The 19,143-nt window shown below is 37.8% G+C and overlaps 1 pseudogene; it reads left to right on the top strand.

Annotated features, from left to right (window-relative positions):
* The first annotated feature begins 10,052 nt into the window (after positions 1-10,052).
* Positions 10,053-18,747, top strand: LOC125422608 (rust resistance kinase Lr10-like; annotated as a pseudogene).
* The last annotated feature ends 396 nt before the right edge of the window (positions 18,748-19,143 follow it).

Genomic DNA, 19,143 nt, shown 5'->3' with positions numbered 1-19,143 from the left:
GCCATTAGACTGGGCAGGCAAGTTTGATATTTGCCACAGCCGCCCCTCCCTTGGCCGGGATGATGGTTTCAGCAGCGGTACTGTCGGGACGCCGAAGTGCCGTTTGCAAGTTTCTCTCTTTAATCTCCCCGCCAGTCGGTGCTCGGGACGCTGGGTATCGGAGGGCATCACTGCTATATGGTGTGGTGCGTCAAGTGTAATTTTCAAATAAAGTTTCAAATCCCAAAGAGTACAAAATTATTTATTATAAATTATTGCAGTTTATTTATATTTGGGGTATTTATTTATTTATTTATTTGTTGTTTGTTAAATTATTTGGTCCCTTGGTTTCCGGGAAGTACAAATATCGAGTTTTGGTGAAAATGTTTTAAAAGGGGAACATTTCCAACGGAGTGAATAGTGAGGGTTTTGAGAGAAATTATTACTTCAAATGTTTATTTACTTATTTATTTAATTGTTCGGTATTGATTAATTAAATCCTTTTATTTGGTATATTATTAATATTAAAGGTGTTCGGTAGTTAGGGTCACTCACTGAGATGATTAGCATCTCACACTCTTAAATTCCGTTCCCCTAGGTCCAGGTTGGAGACGTTGATTGTCCGGGGCGAGCCTAACGTCTCAGTTCGTTGCCGAAAGTCCAAGAAGTGTTTCTTCCCTTTTTCCTCTCTCCTGTATTGCTTCTTATCTATCATTGTATAAATTCCACACTTATCTGTATAATGCTCTGTATACTATATTGGACGTGTAGTTTTTATTTATGCACTGGGTTGTTGCTGCTGTTGTTATTTGAAGTGCTGAAATTTGTGGAATCAATTTGTAGTATCGTGGGAGGAATAAAGGGATGTTTATAGAAGTGTGTTTTCATTGCAGGTAATTTTTGGTTAGTCCTACCCTTAGGGGAGGTGCTGCCGGATTTTCCGTTGGAAGGTTCGGTGGTATTTTCCTCGGATCAGGGCTTGTCTAGGGTTCCGGGGAAGGAATTCTGGACGGGTCCTGACACAATACTGCAAGTTGATTCCACAAATTTACAGCACTCCAAATGAATAAGAGTAATCCAGTGTATAATTAATACATAAATGTCCGAGACAGTATACAGAGCTTCATGAAGTACTATTAAGCATAGAATACAACAAGAATGAAAGAAATATTACAATTGAAATAAATAAAGACAAAGGTAACTTCTCGAACTAAGACAGCGGCGGAGATTAGGTTCGCCCCGGAAGAACGTCTACCATCCCTTCCACATAAAGGAACGGAATTTAAAAATATGAGATGCTAATCATCTCAGTGAGTGACCCTATCTACTGAACACTTTTAATATTAATAATATACAAATAAAGGGATTTAATTAATACCAACAATTAAATAAATAAATAAATAAATAATAACAATTGAAAGTAATAATTTCTCTCAAAACCCTCACTATTCACTCCGTTGGGAATGTTCCTTTTTTAAAACATTTTCACAAAACCCGATATTCATATTTCCCGAAAACCAAGGGATCAATTAATTTAATAAATAATAATTAAATAACCCAAATATAAATAAAATGTGATAAAATATAATAAATACTTTTTGAACACTTGGGTTTGAAATTTCTATCTGAAAATTTATACTTGACGCACCACACCATATACTAGTAATGCCCTCCGATACCCAGCATCTCGAGCACCGACTGGCGGGGAGATTAAAGAGAGAAACTTGCATACGGCGCTTCGGCGTCCCGACAGCGCCGCTGTTGAAACCGTCATCCCGACCACGGAGGGAGGCGGCTGATGCGCAATATATAAGACTTGCCTGCCCTCGGTCCAATGGCAATTCACGGGAGACATAATAACTTGCGCGCTAATCCACATATACAACCAGAACACCAATACTGTATGAGTGCGTCTAAAACCAATTATTAAATTTCTTATTACCGTACCGATTTTCCAAAAATCACCGTGGGAATTATACCATGTTTCAAATTCACCATCACACATTTTCCTTTAACATTTCCGGTGCGAAACCATCGATAGCAATATACAACTAATTTTTCTCGTAACACAAGGTTCAACAAATAATATTACACAAGCATAATTATCAAATTTGAAACCACCAATTTAAACAAATATTTTCCTTAAAATATTTAAACCAATCATGCCCAAAAAATAATATTAAAATCCAGATACAATTAATTAATCAAAATACCTTGCTCATGCGTAATAAATACAATTAAATCACAATAATAATAATCGAGAATTTCTTAATAGCCCAAAATTCCGCTTAGCATCAATGGGTATATATATATATATATAAAATAATACCCTTTTTTTTTCCAATTATATTTAAATTCCACCACATGAGCAAATTCTAGATATCAAATTAACACAACATAAATATAATTAATTGCCCAAAATAGCTTTCAAGGTGGGTCACTCACCTTAAGCACGTATATCAATCAAGATCCTCCGCAGGATCAACTCCACTACCCACACGTACACCTAAAACATCCACAATACACCAAACCAAATATATTAATATTTTAATCGGGTAACACCCAAATGGGTACCCGGGGAGCGAACACAAACGACAACCAAAATTGACGAGTAATATACTGAATCGAAGCTTGAGTGACGAGGATTACAAATCGGTCTCACTTCCCAGAGATTGGACCCGACGTGGCTGGAATCTCACCGGAAAGCTTTCAGGATTCAACTCTTCGATGCTCTCAAACCGTCGTGAATTGGAGGAAAAGGACACCGGATTTGGATTCAGGGGGTCGGAATTAATGGAGAGGGACCAGAGACGGGACTGGGTACTCGCCGGAATAGGGATTTCTCCGTCGAGCCGTCGCAGTCATTGGCAACCGTCGCCGCCGGCGGCACGTGCGGTGGCTGGTGGCTGAGATTTTTGGGGATTTTGTAGATCGAGGGGAGAGGGTCTCAACGGTAGCGGCTGTGACAAGAATGGAGGCCGGAATGTGGAGATCTCGGCAGTTGAAGGAATCGGCGCCGCCGCCGGAAAAAGCCCCGATCCGAGCGCGTCGCCGGTTAGTTGGCCGTGAAATTTTGGAGTTTGGTCGAGAATGGAGAGGCGCTCCCGTCTAGCCGGCGCATGTGGCAAGAATCGGCTGGAAAATTTGACATCTCCAGTGGCCGGTGATTTTCTCTCTCCTCCCCTGTCGTTTTGCCAAATAATAGCCACCGTAGGTGACACTGTTCACCCATGTGGACCACTCAGGTGTCGACACGTGGCGTCACTGTGCACTTAAGCCAGATATAATAAAATATTATGGTATTCGGAAAACTTCACATGTCCATAACTTTTTAACCAGATGTCCAATTTAAGCGTGCCGCTAGTCTATGAACTCGTATCGATGAGTACTTTACAACCATATGAAAGTCAAAACAAAATTCTACAATGATAAAAAGTCAACTCCCGGCACCTTTTGGACAGTTTGCATCTCGACTTCTTTTGCCCATAACTTTCAAACCGTAGCTCTGTTTTCAACGTGCTACCAGTCTACGGATTCGGAGCATCATGCACTTCGCCACGGTATCATGGTCAACTAGAAATTTCAACTGGAACAAAAAGTCAACTTTTGACCCACTCGGTCAACGGTCGATCTCGATCAATGTGCAAGAATTCCGATGTGGTTTGGGACGGGGTGTTACATTAAGACCCATACAATTTATATGCTTCTTAAACACATAGTTAGGAAGATTTTAGTGAAAGGGTCTGTTAGGTTCTCCTTAGATGCTATTTTAGTAACCAATATATCTCCTCTATCGATGAAATCACGGATCAAGTGGTTATTTCTTAATATGTGTTTCTACTTTTCGTGGGACCTGGGTTCTTTGTATTGTGCTACAGCCCCACTGTTATTATAGTTAAGGGTAATGGGCTGATCTGCACTTTATATCACATGAAGATCCAAAAGGGTTTTTTTAAGCCATACAACTTTCTTTGTAGCTTCAAATGCAACCACATATTCAACTTTAGTTGTGGAGTCAGCAAATGGCTCCTCCATTTAAGGTAAACAATTATTCTGATGTTGATTTATTAGAATCAATATCCCTTTGAAAATCAGAGTCCGTATAACCAAGGGTTTCAAGACTCCCACTGGAATACACCAATATATAATCCCTTGTTGTCTTTAAATACTTGAGTATATGCTTCACTGCAGTCCATTGTTCTACTTTGAGATCTAATTGGTACCGGTTTACAACTCCCACTGCGTAGCAGATATCTGACCTGGTACATAACATGGCAGACATGAGACTACCAATAGCCAAAGCATAAAGTTTCTTACTTGTGAGTTCTTTCTCTTCGGGATTTTTTGGTGATTGCTCCTTAGAAAGATGAATTTCATATCTAAATGGTAGAAGTCCCCTTTTGGAATTTTCTATGCCAAACTTCGTCACTATTTTGTCAATGTAGGATGCTTAGGATAGAGCTAACACCTTATTCTTCCGGTCTCGTAAAAATTTGATTCCTATAATATAATTAGCTTCATCCAAGTCCTTTATATCAAACTGCTTTTTTAAGTAATCGTTTACGTCTGACAACACTTTCATACTGTTTCTAATTAATAGAATGTCATCTACATAAACAACGAAAATGACTACCACTATACCTTGAATCCTTTTATACACACACGGTTCATCAGGACTTTTTGCAAAACTGTATGATTTGATAACTTGATCAAACTGGATGTTTCATGATCTGGATGCTTGCTTAAGTCCATAAATTGACCTGTACAACTTGTAAACCATGTGTTTTTGACCTTTCGCTATGAACCCCTTTGGTTGTTGCATATAGATGTCTTCTTCTAGCTCTCCATTTAGAAAAGCTGTTTTGACGTTCATTTGTCAAATCTCATAATCGAGAGCTACTGCTATAGCTAAGAGAATCTAGACAAATTTAAGCATGACTACTGGCGAAAAGGTTTTGTCATAATATATACCCCCTTTCTGGGTATAACATTTTGCCATCAGTCTAACTTTGAAGGTTTCAACCTTTCCATCTGGTCCTCTATTTCTCTTATAGATGCACTTGCACCTAATGGGTTTCACCTCTTTAGATGCTCCTACAAGAGACCAGACTAAGTTAGAATCTATAGATTCCATCTCACGGTCCATGGCCTTTCTTCACTCTTACACATCAACATCCTCCAATGCCTCTTCGTATATGGTAGGGTCGTCATCAGGATTATCCAAAATGACTTAATAAGTTTCTCATAGCAAGGCATACCTTACAGGTTTACATATCATTCTCCCACTACGAGTTTACTGCATTGGTTGTTGTACATGTATAGGTGGATATAAGCTTTTATAGTTCAGGTGAATCACCAATCTCTTCATTATGTTCTTGTTTGTGAGTTTTTTGAATTTGGTCCTGAGCTGTTTCCTGTGTTTGTTCACCTTCGGGTACATTTTATAGATTTTTCTCTCTTTGAACATCAACAGGAAACAAGAGTGGAAAATTAGGAATTTCTACTGGATCACTTATTGAGTCAAGTTTTTCAAGAACCACTTTACTCTTAAGTTTAAAATTGTTCATATAATCATCTTCTAAGAAAAATGGCATGAATACTCACTATCACCTTCTTTTCCTTTGGATTATAAAGTGTTCCACCTCTCATTCCTTTACGGTAGCCATTAAACATACACATTTTTGTACGAGATTCCAATTTTTGAGATTTCTGACACCCCAAATCCAAATATGGTTCAAGTTGTGGTTGTACCTTTTCCATAATTCTATGGGTGTCTTTAAAACAAATTTAGATGGAACAAAGTTTAATATATATACAGCTGTTTCTAAGGCTTATCCCCAGAACGATTTAGGTAATGATAAATAACTAAGCATCGACCTCCCCATAACCGAAAGGGTTCTATTTCTCCTTTTAGAAACTCCATTTTATTAGGGCATTCCAAAAGATGATAACTAAAAAACTATCCCCTCTTTGGCCAAGTAAGACTTGAACTTTCCATACAAGTATTCACTACCCCGGTCAGACCGAAGTTGCTTGATATGGACACTCAATTGCTTTTCTGTTTCAGCTTTATTCTCTCAAAATTTATCAAAAGCTTCAGATTTATAGGGCATTAGATAAACATAACCATATCTTGAGTAGTCATCCATAAATGTGATAAAATACTCATACAAGCCTCTAGTTTGAACGTTCATTGGTCCACATACATCAGTATGTACCAATTCCAATTGTATGGTGGCACAATTTTCTTTGGCTTTGAAGGGATGCTTTGTCATTTTACCTTCTAAACATGATTCACAAACTAGTATAGGTTTGAAGATCAAGGAATTTAAAATTCTACTTTTAACTGAACCAAAAATTCTGCTATAATTAATATGACTCAATCACAAATGCGACAGATAGGTTTCATTTGAAACCTTCCCTTTCTCAGATAAGGGAAGTTGCTCATCATCAGTATTTTCAATAGCATTAATACTATAAAATAAAAGAGTTAAAAAATATAAACCATTCATCAATAATCTGGAACAAATAAAAGTATTATTACACTTTATTGAAACTGAGGAATTAAATTGTACTGTTAAACCATATTCAACTAAACAACTAAAGATACCAAATTCCTCTTAAAATCTAGAACAAACAAACAGTCAGATAAATATAAAGTTTTATTATCAAAATATAACTGCACTAGTCCTACTGCCATTACGAAGACATATTCCCCGTTTCCTAACTCCAAGCTTCTTTGTCATTTACTGAGTGGGCTGCTTTATTTGAACCACTGCAAAAAGTAACAAACATGGTTAGTGGCTCCAGAATCAATGAGCCATTTTTCATTGTAATTCTCTACTAAACAAGCCTCAACAACATTTAGACTACCCATACCTAATTTAGGGCAATCATTCTTCCAGTGATCTTTCTGTTCGCATTTGAAGCGCCTTTTGACTTCTTCATTGCAGCTGTTTTGATAATTGGATCTGTTCCCTTCGACTTTTTGTTCTTCTTTCCACCCTTAGGTTTCCTTTCTGGTTTTGAGGAACTTTCAACATGATAAGCACTTACTTGTTTCCCAAAAGACCTTTCAGCAGTCTCAAGCTCATGCATCAATTCAACAGGGGTAAGCTTCAGTTTTTCATATTATTGTTTATTTTGAACTGAATAAAGCTATCCAGTAGAGATTTTAAGATCATGTCTATCTTCATCTCTTGTTCCAGCTTAAGCCCCATCACTTCCATAGTACTAATGTGCCCCATCATCTTTAGACAACGGTGCCGCACACTTTCTTCATTTATACAAGTGTTCATTAGTACCCTTATGACTGCTTGTCTAGCAGTACTGCTACTTTTAGCAAATATCCCATCTAAAGTCTGAACTATTTCTGATACACACTCCAGATCATCAAGTTGTTTTCTTAAATGTTCTACAACGTGGGTAAGAATATAACAACTAGTTATCATATTCGTCCGTTGCCAATTTGTAAATTGCTTCAGAGTTTCCTCTAAAGCATTAGTAATGGGCTCCTAGAATTTTGGAGTTGTTGTATTAAATTTTATTCTTTCAAAATCAAGGACAATGTAAAGATTAGTTTTTCATAGGTCGTAGTTATTTCCATCCGATGGCTTTTGACTCAAAATTGTAGCTAGAGGATTAAAAGGTGCCATTTTAAGAAATTTAAAATGAACATATATTAACACGTAATCAACACAACAAACATACAAATATATAGATCCCATAGACTATCTATTATTAATGTTTATTAAAACAATAATTTAATTTCCATTACAAATACTTACATTGGGCAAGACATTTATAATAAATTAAACTTTAAACATGATATGTTTTAATGTTCTACTAAGTTAGCTCTCAGGAAAGGTGAGGTGAGTCTTGGACTCCTTAAAAACCTACCTCCTTAGACAAAGCCTTCTTAGGTAACACTAACACCTACCACTCAAAATTGATTTTAGAAAAATCTACTATTTTGAATATGATACACATGGTATTCTACAAAGTCAGATCACAGAAAATGTGAGGTGAGGTGGGTCTCAAAACTCCTTAAAACCTACCTCCTTAGAGCCTTCTTGGATAATACTAATATATACCACTCAAAAATAATTTTAGAAAAAACCAACCATTGTTCCAATATTTTTTGGGCTTTTAATAATATTAACAGAGCTTTGTTGGGAGGATAATTAATATTACTAAAATTGAATGTAACAACTATTAATTTAATTTCAAAATTATCTTTAATATCCAAGCGTTCTCGACGTTGGGCCGTACAACCTCATTAAAATTTTGAAATTATTTTAAATCCAATCTAATAAAATCTTATCATGCTTATCCGTTGAGGCATCACATAATCATTTTACTATTGGACCTTTAATGGAGCCCGCAGGTTTCAAATTAATTGAATTAATTTTAACCTTTGTCCGTTCAATATTTTACATTAATTAATTAGGATTTTCCATAATAATATTATCCAGATAAAACAAATATTATTATGCTCATGTATATATCAAATGATACAATTATATAGTACCACCTATTCTAAATGGCATGTTAAGCACATATTACATGTTATGTCCATATAATTTAAACAATTATAAACATAAAATAATTAAGAGGCCCTAATCCATGGTTTCCTAAAAAAGAAAATTACAAGCCTAATAGGGCCAAGAAGCCCAACTTGATATCTGGCTTGTACTTCTTCTTTTCTTGAAGTCTTCCAAGTTTATGGGGTGTGGTCCAAGTTAGAATTTGTTTCTAGGGTTTTTAGTCTAAAAAATAGAACTTGTTTCATCCTTGTTACATCCCAAAAAAATACAAGCAAAAATCTACCATGGATTAAAGGCTTCATTCATGATCATCCATTCAGCAAGCATTTCCTGAATCAGCACTTCAAACTCATGTACTTGGTTCATTAATGGCTTTGTATCCACCATCATGTAGTCCAAGAATCGGCCTGTAATAAACTTTCTGGATCTAGCATTCTCAGTCTTGTACTTGCGGTCCAGTGTTTCCCACAGCTCCTTAGCTGATTTCGTGCCACAGTATACTCCATATAGGGCATCAAAAAAGCCATTCATGACATCATTCTGACATAGGTAATCGGAATTATTCCATGCATCCACCATAATGAGTGTCTCCTTATCACTCTCTTCATCATTGGATGGCACATCTTCAGTCAAGTACTTCGCAAATCCTAAGGTGGTCAGGTAAAATAGCATTTTCTGCTGCACCTCTTGAAGTTTGCTCCATTAAACTTCTTAGGCTTTTCTGCATGACTTGCAGAAGGAGGCACTTGAATCCCAAAAGTCTGCGTAGGCATAGTCCTATTGTCTCCACTTGCCATTTCTGTAAAATCATAAAACATAAATCAATTAGTTGTTATCTTCTATCTTAACAAACTAATTATAAGCAATTCCAATAGGAAAACACACAAAATGTGATTTTTAGGGTTTCTGAATACACTACAAAAAAAACACTGTACACACTAAAAGCACTGTTCATGTGGTACTATTCATAGTCACTGTTCACTGACATGTGGCATGCTGCCCCGTGGCACTCCGCTGATGTGGCAAGCGGCCACATCTATTCTGCTGACGTGGCATATTGGCACATCATCATCCCACTTACGTGGCACGTGCCACGACATCACAACTGACTTGGCATGTGCCACGTGGCAAAAGAGGGCTGACGTGGTGCAAGGCCACATATTAATGGGATGATGTGGCACAAGTCCACATGATCGCAATGCTGACATGTTAACATCACATGGACATAGGGCTTCCCACTTGTCCGACACGTGTCAACACAGGAGATTGACACGTGTCACCTATATTAGGTCAACACGTGGCGTATCCAGGAGGAGACATGTGGCTCTCCGCGAGATCGACATGTCACTTGTAATAGGTTGACACGTGTCTGCACTTATTGCGTAACACAAGGCTGAACATTTGGTTGACCCGTCGCCTTGCCACTGTACGACACATGGCCTAGCCACGGGACGGCCCGTCGCCTTGCCACTGTGCACCATTTGTCAACTCTTCGGCTCGGCACGTGGCATTTTCTAGTCACGACACATGGAGAGCCCAATTGCAATCGAGCCGTTTCGACTTGGGCTTGGGTCTGGATCAGGCCTCGATATTAGGCTGAACAGTAGCTTGTTCTAACCGCGGGCTGGGCTGTGAAACTAGGCCAGGCCCAACAGAATGATAATTCTGGCCCATTGAGCAAGATTGTAACACCCCGTCCCAAAGTACAACGGAAATTTTCCAACTTTGACCGAGGTTGACCGTTGACCGTTGACCCAAGGGGTCGAAAGTTGACTTTTGACTCGGATGGAATTCTAGGTTGACTGAGGTACCGTTACGAAGTACACATTGGCACAAGTTCATAGACTAGTAGCACGTTGAAAATGGAGCTACGGTTTGAAAGTTATGAGCAAAACAAGTTGAGGTCCAAACTGTCCAAGGGGTGCTGGAGTTGACTTTTTATTCATGCAAAGTTGAGCTTTGACTCATGCATGGTTGTGAAGTGCTCGTCGATATGAGTCTGTAGACTAGTGGCACGTCCGATTTGGACATGTGGGTTGAAAGTTATGGACCTGTAAAGTTTTTCAAATACTGTATTATTTTAATATTATTTTTAAAATGTGTAATGATGTGCCACGTGTGACTTAATAAATGTGATCATGTGTCACCATGTTGAGATGCCACATGTCAACCATGCTTAATACCAAATTATTTTATTATTGTTATTTTATATAATAATATTATTTTTTTAATATTATTTAATTATTTTATTTTATTTTATTTTCCTTTTTCTTTTTCTTTTTTTTTCTTTTCTTCTCCCCACGTGGGGAAAAAAGGGGGGGGACACAGGGGGAATTTCTTTCTTCTTCTACTTCTTCTTTCTTTCCTTCTTTCTTCCTTCCCACCGGCCATCCCTCTCTCTCTCCCGTGTTCATCTTTCTCCGGCCACCACAATCCACACGCATCGGCCACCGTCCAAGACCACACGCTGGTGAGCTCACGAGCCAAATTTGGCGGCCGATCGGCCGGCAACGCGCCTAGATTGGGCCGGTGAAGTCGGCGGCGGCGAATTTAAATTTTCCGACAATCCCACCGTATTCCGGCCAACCCAGTCCAAATTAAACCTCCTCTCCCCCTATTTTAGGTCTTCTGATCCCAAATATGGCCTCCAATTTCAAAAATTCGAAGCGGTTTGCGAGATACGAGGAGTTGAATTTCGACCGGTGCTTCACGGGTAAATTCCGGCCACCACCGGTCAAAATGGGTCCGACGAAGGTTGGTTTCACATTCCTCATCTCGTAAGCTTTCTATAGACATATAATTTGGGTATTTTGGATAAAGTTTGTATTAGGCCCTCGGGTACCGGATATTAATTACCCGAATAGAATATTATTTTATTTGACTATGTAAAATTCTTAATTTAGGAGCACGTGTGAATTGTGGAATCGATCCTATGGTGGATCGTGGTTTAATTGCGTGCTCGAGGTGAGTGACCTACCTTCAAATTAATTTCGGAAATTAAATTTGTGAATATTTTGTGTGAATTGAATATTTGAAATTTATATTCTATGTGTCAAATATTCAATTGATTTATTGTGGAAATTATTGGTGGATTTATTTTGATTAAAGAAAATATGCATTATATAAATTTATGCAAATGTGAAAATCATTTTATGGTAATGAGGATTGTGGAATTCAATTATATATGAAATTCTTGTGGTTTTAACATTATTTTGGGCATGATTTGACTTTCAAATATTTCAAGAAAAATATTTGTTTATGTTGGTGACTTCAATTTTTATAAGTATGCCCATGGAATATTATGTGATTTAATTTATTATATTTCAAAAATATTTATGCCTTTGGAAAAATTTGAATATTAAATTGGTGGATTTGGGAGTTGGTAGATTTGGAAATCATGGAATTTATGGCGACGATTATAAAGAAATTGTGGGAATTTTACTGGTTTAATTGGATGGAATAAACCCGGTATGTTATGAAAAAAATTTGAGATTTTGAGATGTATTAATTTATGATTTTTAGATGCACCATACACGTACTGGTGTTCTGATATATGGATGTGATTAGTGTGCACATGGATGTGATTAGCGCGCAGGTGATTTATGGGGTTGTCTTGTGTTTGCCATCGGATGAGGGTAGGCCGCCCCTCCATCGCCGGGACACCTATTTGCAGCGGCGCGGTGGGACGCCACACGACCGTATGTCGGTTTCTCTCTATAACCTCCTGTCTGGCGGTACCTTAGGACGCTGGGTACTGTTGGCGCCACTGGTATATAGTGGGTGCATCAAGTGATTTTCAGAACTGGGATTTTAAAATAAATATTTTGAAATTGTATTGGAATTAAGAATATAATTAATACTGTTTTTATTATTTATTTGAGTGGGGATTTTAAATTGATTTAATTTTTTTCCCTTTACTTAATTATTCAATAAATTAATTTCTTTTAATTATAAATTTTGGATGCTTGACTTATTATATTTTATTTGATATTTAGTTGAATAAATTGATGTCTTGGTTTCCGGGGAATACGAGTAAAGGGTTTTGTGAAAATGTTTTAAAAGGGGAACTTTTCCAACCGAGAGAATTGTAAGGGTTTTGAGAGAAAATATTATTTCCAATTAATTATTATTTATCTACTTAATTATCGTGGTATTATAATTGTACAGTAGATAGGGTCACTCACTGAGATGATTAGCATCTCATATTTTTAAATTCCGTTCCTATAGGTACCAGGTTTTGTCGGTATTCATCCGGAGCGGACTTGATCTTCATCGCTGTCTTAGTTCGAGAAGTACCTTTGCCTTCATTTATTGCAGTTGTAATACTTCTTTCACTCTTGTTGTATTCTATGTTTAATAGTAATTCATGAAGCTCTGTATACTGTCTCGGACATTTATGTATTAATTATACACTGAGTTACTGTTATTCATTTGGAGTGCTGTAAATTTGTGGAATCAAATTGTAGTAATGTGGGAGGAATAAGGGGACGATATAGAAGTGTGTTTTCAGTGCAGGAAATTTGTGGTAAGTCCAACCCTTAGGGGAGGTTCTGCCGGATTTTCTATTGGAGGGTCCGGTAGGGTTTCCCTGGGATCAGGGCTTGTCTAGGGTTCCGGTGAGGAATTTTGGACGGGTCCTGACACAGATTCTTACCCAAACCCCATTTTCCGACCCATTAACCCGAATTTCAACCCATCTTCAACCTCCAGTCGGGTTTTCTCAACCCGTTTTACTGGTGAATGGGTTTTTTGATCCGGTTCAATTTTTCGCTGTTCCGGCAGTTAAAAAATTTCCAAAAAATCACCGAAAGGTTTAGAAATTCATGGGCAAATCAATTTTGGAAACAGTTTTAACTTAAAACAAATTTAATCATTGCCCAAAATTTTTTTTAAACCCCACGGGTTTGATGGAATTTTTTTTTTCCTTTTAACCGAATCAAACAGAGCTTAAAATTAAACATATACAAGAAATAGAAACAAGGCTTGTATTGGATTGGGTGAAATAAATTTGATTACAAATAAATATATATTATACACATGCCCAACCACAAAACAGTACATGGGTATGATGCAATTTTTTTTTTTTTCTGCCAATGGGAAACACACATAGTAAACACATATTCAATATATATATAACCATGTATATGCAACATATACACTATAATTAATTAACATAATAAATAGATTAAATCTCCATAACATAATAAATAGATTAAATCTCCACATATATATACATATATAAAATTCGGAAATCGTCTTAAGATTGTCGTAATCAATGTATGAAGATATATATATATATATATATATGTAGATACGTGTGGAAATATTAATATAAAATAAATAAAATTACATAAAGTAATTAAAATAATTAAAACCTATATTTTCTTAATAGATCTGATTTCTAGAAGTCTAACCGAGGTCTGTGTGGTATTACAATCTTCTTAAAACAATTTCTGCCCCATCGGTGCAAATGTTTTCTGACGGCCGTCTCCCAAGATACAACGGCTGCAAAAGCTTTCAGATTCAGCACCTCTGAAGCTTTTCTCATCGAACTATCAGTGTACCTTTACTTTACCACTGTATCAAAATCACTGTGATTTTTTCTCTGTTTTTCACGTAAAGAACTCAAGAATTTTTCTTTGTTTATTTTTCCAAAACTGAAAGAACATTGAATCATACGTGCAAGCAAGCACTTCTCAAACAAAGAGTTGTAAACCCTCAAAACTCTCAACCCACCACATTCAAACTATGGTTTCATTGTCAGGACCAGTCCAGAATTCCTCCCCGGAACCCTAGACAAGCCCTAATCCCAGGGAAATACCATCGAACTTTCCAACGGAAAATCCGGCAGCACCTCCCCTAAGGGTAAGACTTACCAAAAATTACCTGCACTGAAAACACACATCTAAAATTCATCCCCTTATTCCTTCCACAATACTACAAATTGATTCCACAAATTTCAGCACTTCAAAAAAATAACAGCAATCCGGTGCGCAAATAATAACTACATGTCTAATACAGTATACAGAGCATTATACAAATAAATGTGGAATTTATACAATGACAGATAAGGAAGCAATACAAGATGGAGAGGAAAAAGGGGAGAAATACTTCTTGGACTTTCGGCAATGAACGGAGACGTCGGGCTCGCCCCGGACAATCAACGTCTCCAACCTAGACCTAGGGGAACGGAATTTAAAAATGTGAGATGCTAATCATCTCAGTGAGTGACCATATCTACTGAACACCTTTAATATTAATAATATACCAAATAAAAGGATTTAATTAATCAATACCGAACAATTAAATAAATAAATAAATAATCATTTGAAGTAAAATTTTCTCTCAAAACCCTTACTATTCACTCCGTTGGAAATTTACCCCTTTTAAAACATTTTCACAAAATCCGATATTCGTACTTCCCGAAAACCAAGGGATCAAATAATTTAATAAACAACATATAAATAAATAAATACCCCAAATATAAATAAAATGTAATAAATTATAATAAATAATTTTTGTACTCTTTGGGGTTTGAAATTTCTATCCGAAAAATTACACTTGACGCACCACACCATATACCGGTGATGCCCTCCAATACCCAGCGTCCCGAGCACCGACTGGCGGGGAGATTAAAGAGAGAAACTTGCAAACGGCACTTCGGCGTCCCGACAGTACCGCTGCTGAAACCGTCATCCCAACCAAGGAGGGGGGCGGCTGATGCGCAATATGTAAGACTTACTTGCCCTCGGTCCAATGGCAACTCACGGGAGACATAATACTTGCGCGCTAAACCACATGTACATACACCAGAACACCAATACTGTATGAGTGTGTCTAAAATAATTATTAAATCAACCGTACCGTTCTTTCCAAAATTACCGTGGGAAATATACCAATTTTCACATTTACCATCCCACATATTTTCATTTAACAATCCGGTACGAAAACATCGATAATCAATAAAATAATAATTTTTCTCGTAATACGAGGTTCAACGAATAAAATACCGTGGGCATAATTATAAAAATTAAACCACCACTTTAAACAATATTTTCACAAAATATTCAAACCAATTATGCCCAAAAATAATATAAAATCCAGACACAATTAATTGCTGAAAATACTTGCTCATGTGTAATAAATACCATTTAATCACAATAAAATAATAATCAGGAATTTCTTAATGACCCCAAAATTCCATTTAGCACCAATGGGTAAATATATATAAAATAATATTTTTTCCCGATTATATTTAAAGTACACCGCATGAGCATAACTGCAAATATCAAATTAACACGACATAAATATAATTAATTATCCCAAAAATATTTTCAAAGGTGGGTCACTCACCTAGAGCATGCAATTAAACCATGATCCACCATGGGATCAATTACACGACTCACCGGTGCTCCTAGAACACAATTCACACACAGTCAAATAAATTAATATTTTATTCGGGTAAATAATATCTGGTACCTGGGGGGTTAAACACAAACGTTATCCAAAATTGACGAGTAATATACCGAACCGAAGCTTGAGTGATGAGGATCACGGATTCGGTCTTACTTTCCGAAGATCGGACTCGAGGTGGTCGGAATCTCGCCGGAAAGCTTTCAGGATTCGACTTCTCAATTCTCGCAAACCGTCGTGAATTGGCAAAAAAGGATGCCAGATTTGGATTCAGGAGGTCGGAATCAGTGGACAGGGACCAGCGGTGCAACTGGGTGCTCGCCGGAACAATGACTTCCGGTGAGCCGCCACGGTCACCGGCATCCGTCGCCGGTGGCGGCGCATGCGGTGGCCATTGGCTGAGATTTTTGACGGTTTTGTAGATTGAGGGGAGAGGATTCCAACGGGACTGGCGGTGAGGCAAACGAAGGCCGGACAGCGGACAGGTCGGGATTTGATGATTTTCGGCGCCTCGGAGGTCCCGTGGCCTTGAAATTTGGTGGCTGGCCGGAAATGAGGAGGTGGTGAGGGGTGGCTGGCGCGTGTGGCCGGAAAACGGTCGGAAAGGGATCAAACAGCGGTGGCCGACGGTGGAGGGGAAAATCGCCGCCGAGCTTCGCCGGCTCGATCTGGGCGCGTCCGGCGGCTGGCGGTCGTGAGATTTTGGGGTTTGGCCGAAAATGGGGAGAGGCTTCCGTCTGGCTGGCGCGTGTAACGAGAATCGGTCGAAAAAGTTATCAGAATCCGGCGGCCGGTCGTCTCTCTCTCTCTCTTTCTCTCTCCTCCCCGAGATTTTTGTCAAATAAAAGCCACCGTGGGTGACACTGTTCACCCATGTGGACCAATCAGGTGCCGACATGTGATGTTACTGTGCACTTAAGTCAGATATAATAAAATATTACGGTATCCAGCAAACTTCAAACGTTTATAACTTTTTAACCATACTTCCAAATTAGGCGTGCCGCTAGTCTGTGAACTCGTATCGACGAGCACTTTACAACCATACCAAAGTCAAAGCAAAATTCTACAACCATAAAAAGTCAACTCCCGGCACCTTTTGACAGTTTGAACCTCAACTTATTTTGCTCATAACTTTCAAACCGTAGCTCCGTTTTCAACGTGCTACTAGTTTACGAACTCGTGCCAACATGTACTTCGTAACGGTACCTCAGTCAACCTAGAATTCCAACCGAAACAAAAAGTCAACTTTTGACCCCTTGGTCAACGGTCAAAGTCAACAGTCAACAGTCAACCTCGTTCAACGTGCAAAAATTCCAACATGGTTCGGGATGGGGTGTTACATTCATTTTAATAAAAAGATTAAAATTCTCATTTTTTTCAACCAACCCAAAATCATTCACATAAGTGGGCCTGGGCGAAACTCTAACAATCAGTATACTATTGTGCAACTTTTAGACGCGCCAAACATAGTATTATACTTTCTTTAATTTTTTTATTTTTGTTTACAGGATCGCCATACGTAGAGTACTATGCATGGCCGGTGGTAAAGATGTTGAACCTGCCTATTGTAGAGTTGAAAGTTTCACTGCAGTTCTGCAAAAATTTCCTTTGAATCATCCATTAATTTCAACTCCATCTTGGCTATGGATTTTTCTTTTTTTTTTTTTTTTTGGTTACATAGAAAATTTTGTCAACTTGTCCGTATTACTTTCATCATTTTCTTTGGAAAGTGGAAGACCAATTTGTCTGTTGTAAAACTTTTAAAGTGTATTATGTTATAAATTTATAATAGTGCTTGAAAAGTTTTTGGAGGATTACAGAGCCTTTAAGCCCTTCAGATATTCATATGCTTATATTAAGAAGATTACAAACCAATTCGAGGACAAGCTTGGTGAAGGAGCCCATGGAAGAGTGTTCAAAGGAAAGCTTTCAAATGGCATCCTTGTTGCTGTGAAGATCCGAAACAACTCCAAAGGAAACGGAGAAGATTTTGTCAATGAAGTGAGCACCCTTGGCCGAATCCACCATGTCAATGTGGTTCGCTTGGTTGGATTTTGTGCTAATGGGTTTAGAAGAGCTTTTGTTTATGAGTTCTTACCAAATGGTTCACTAAAAAAGTACATTGGCTCCATAGATCAAGGAAAAAAATGTTCTCTTAACTGGGAGACCATGCAAGATACTAGGCATAGCTAAGGGGATCGAATATCTCCACCAGGGCTCCGATCAGAGAATCCTCCATTTTGATATCAAGCCTAATAATGTTTTACTTGATAATAACTTTACAACAAAGATTTCTGATTTTGGTCTGGCAAAGTTTTGTTCCAAGGATCAAAGCTTGGTATCAATGACTACAGCTAGGGGGACCATGGGGTACATAGCCCCTGAAGTTTTTTCTAGGAACTTCGGGAATGTGTCTTATAAGTTCGATGTTTATAGTTTCGGAATGTTGTTGCTTGAAATGGTTGGTGGGAGAAAAAACGTAGGTGAGACTGCAGAGAATGCTGACCAAGTTTACTATTCAGAATGGATATACAATCTACTGGAAGATGGAGAAGACTTGAGGATCCATATTGATGATGAAGGAGATGCAAAGATTGCAAAGAAACTTGCAATTGTGGGACTCTGGTGCATTCAATGGCATCCCGGAGATCGTCCTTCCATGAAAACTGTGGTTCAAATATTGGAAGGTGGAGATAAATTAACCATGCCTCCTAATCCTTTTGCCTCTACGGGTACGAAAAGGATGAACACGCATGCGCCTAAAGCTACAACCAATATGAAGCAAGGGTTGGAAATGATACCTGAGTAATTATTATGTATAATTGGTAATTTATTTTGTCTAAAGAGTTGATAGAGTTAGCTATAGCTACTGTCATAGTATCAATGTTGATTGGAATAAACAAGGTAATGTAATGGAATTTGGTATTGGTTATGTTAATTTACGGTCATTCCTTATCGCTAAACAAGAAAAGGCAGTTCTATGCTTGTACTAAATTAAGAATGAACCTCTTTAGTAGTAGACAACGTCTACGCCATTTAGTTTTCACGGTAAATTTACATATGAAAAGGAAATAATCAATTTGAATTATAAAAAAGAATAAATAAATAAATAAAACATTTGGAAGGCAGAATTTTCTGGATTTTGTTGTCATCAGCAACCACCTTACAAGAAAAAAATAAATGATGTTACAGATGACTTCTTCAA

Source organism: Ziziphus jujuba, chromosome 2 (assembly GCF_031755915.1).
Source record: "Ziziphus jujuba cultivar Dongzao chromosome 2, ASM3175591v1".
NCBI lineage: Eukaryota > Viridiplantae > Streptophyta > Magnoliopsida > Rosales > Rhamnaceae > Ziziphus > Ziziphus jujuba.
The sequence above is the reverse complement of the archived record's forward strand: the minus strand, read 5'-3'. Positions and strand labels throughout refer to the sequence as shown.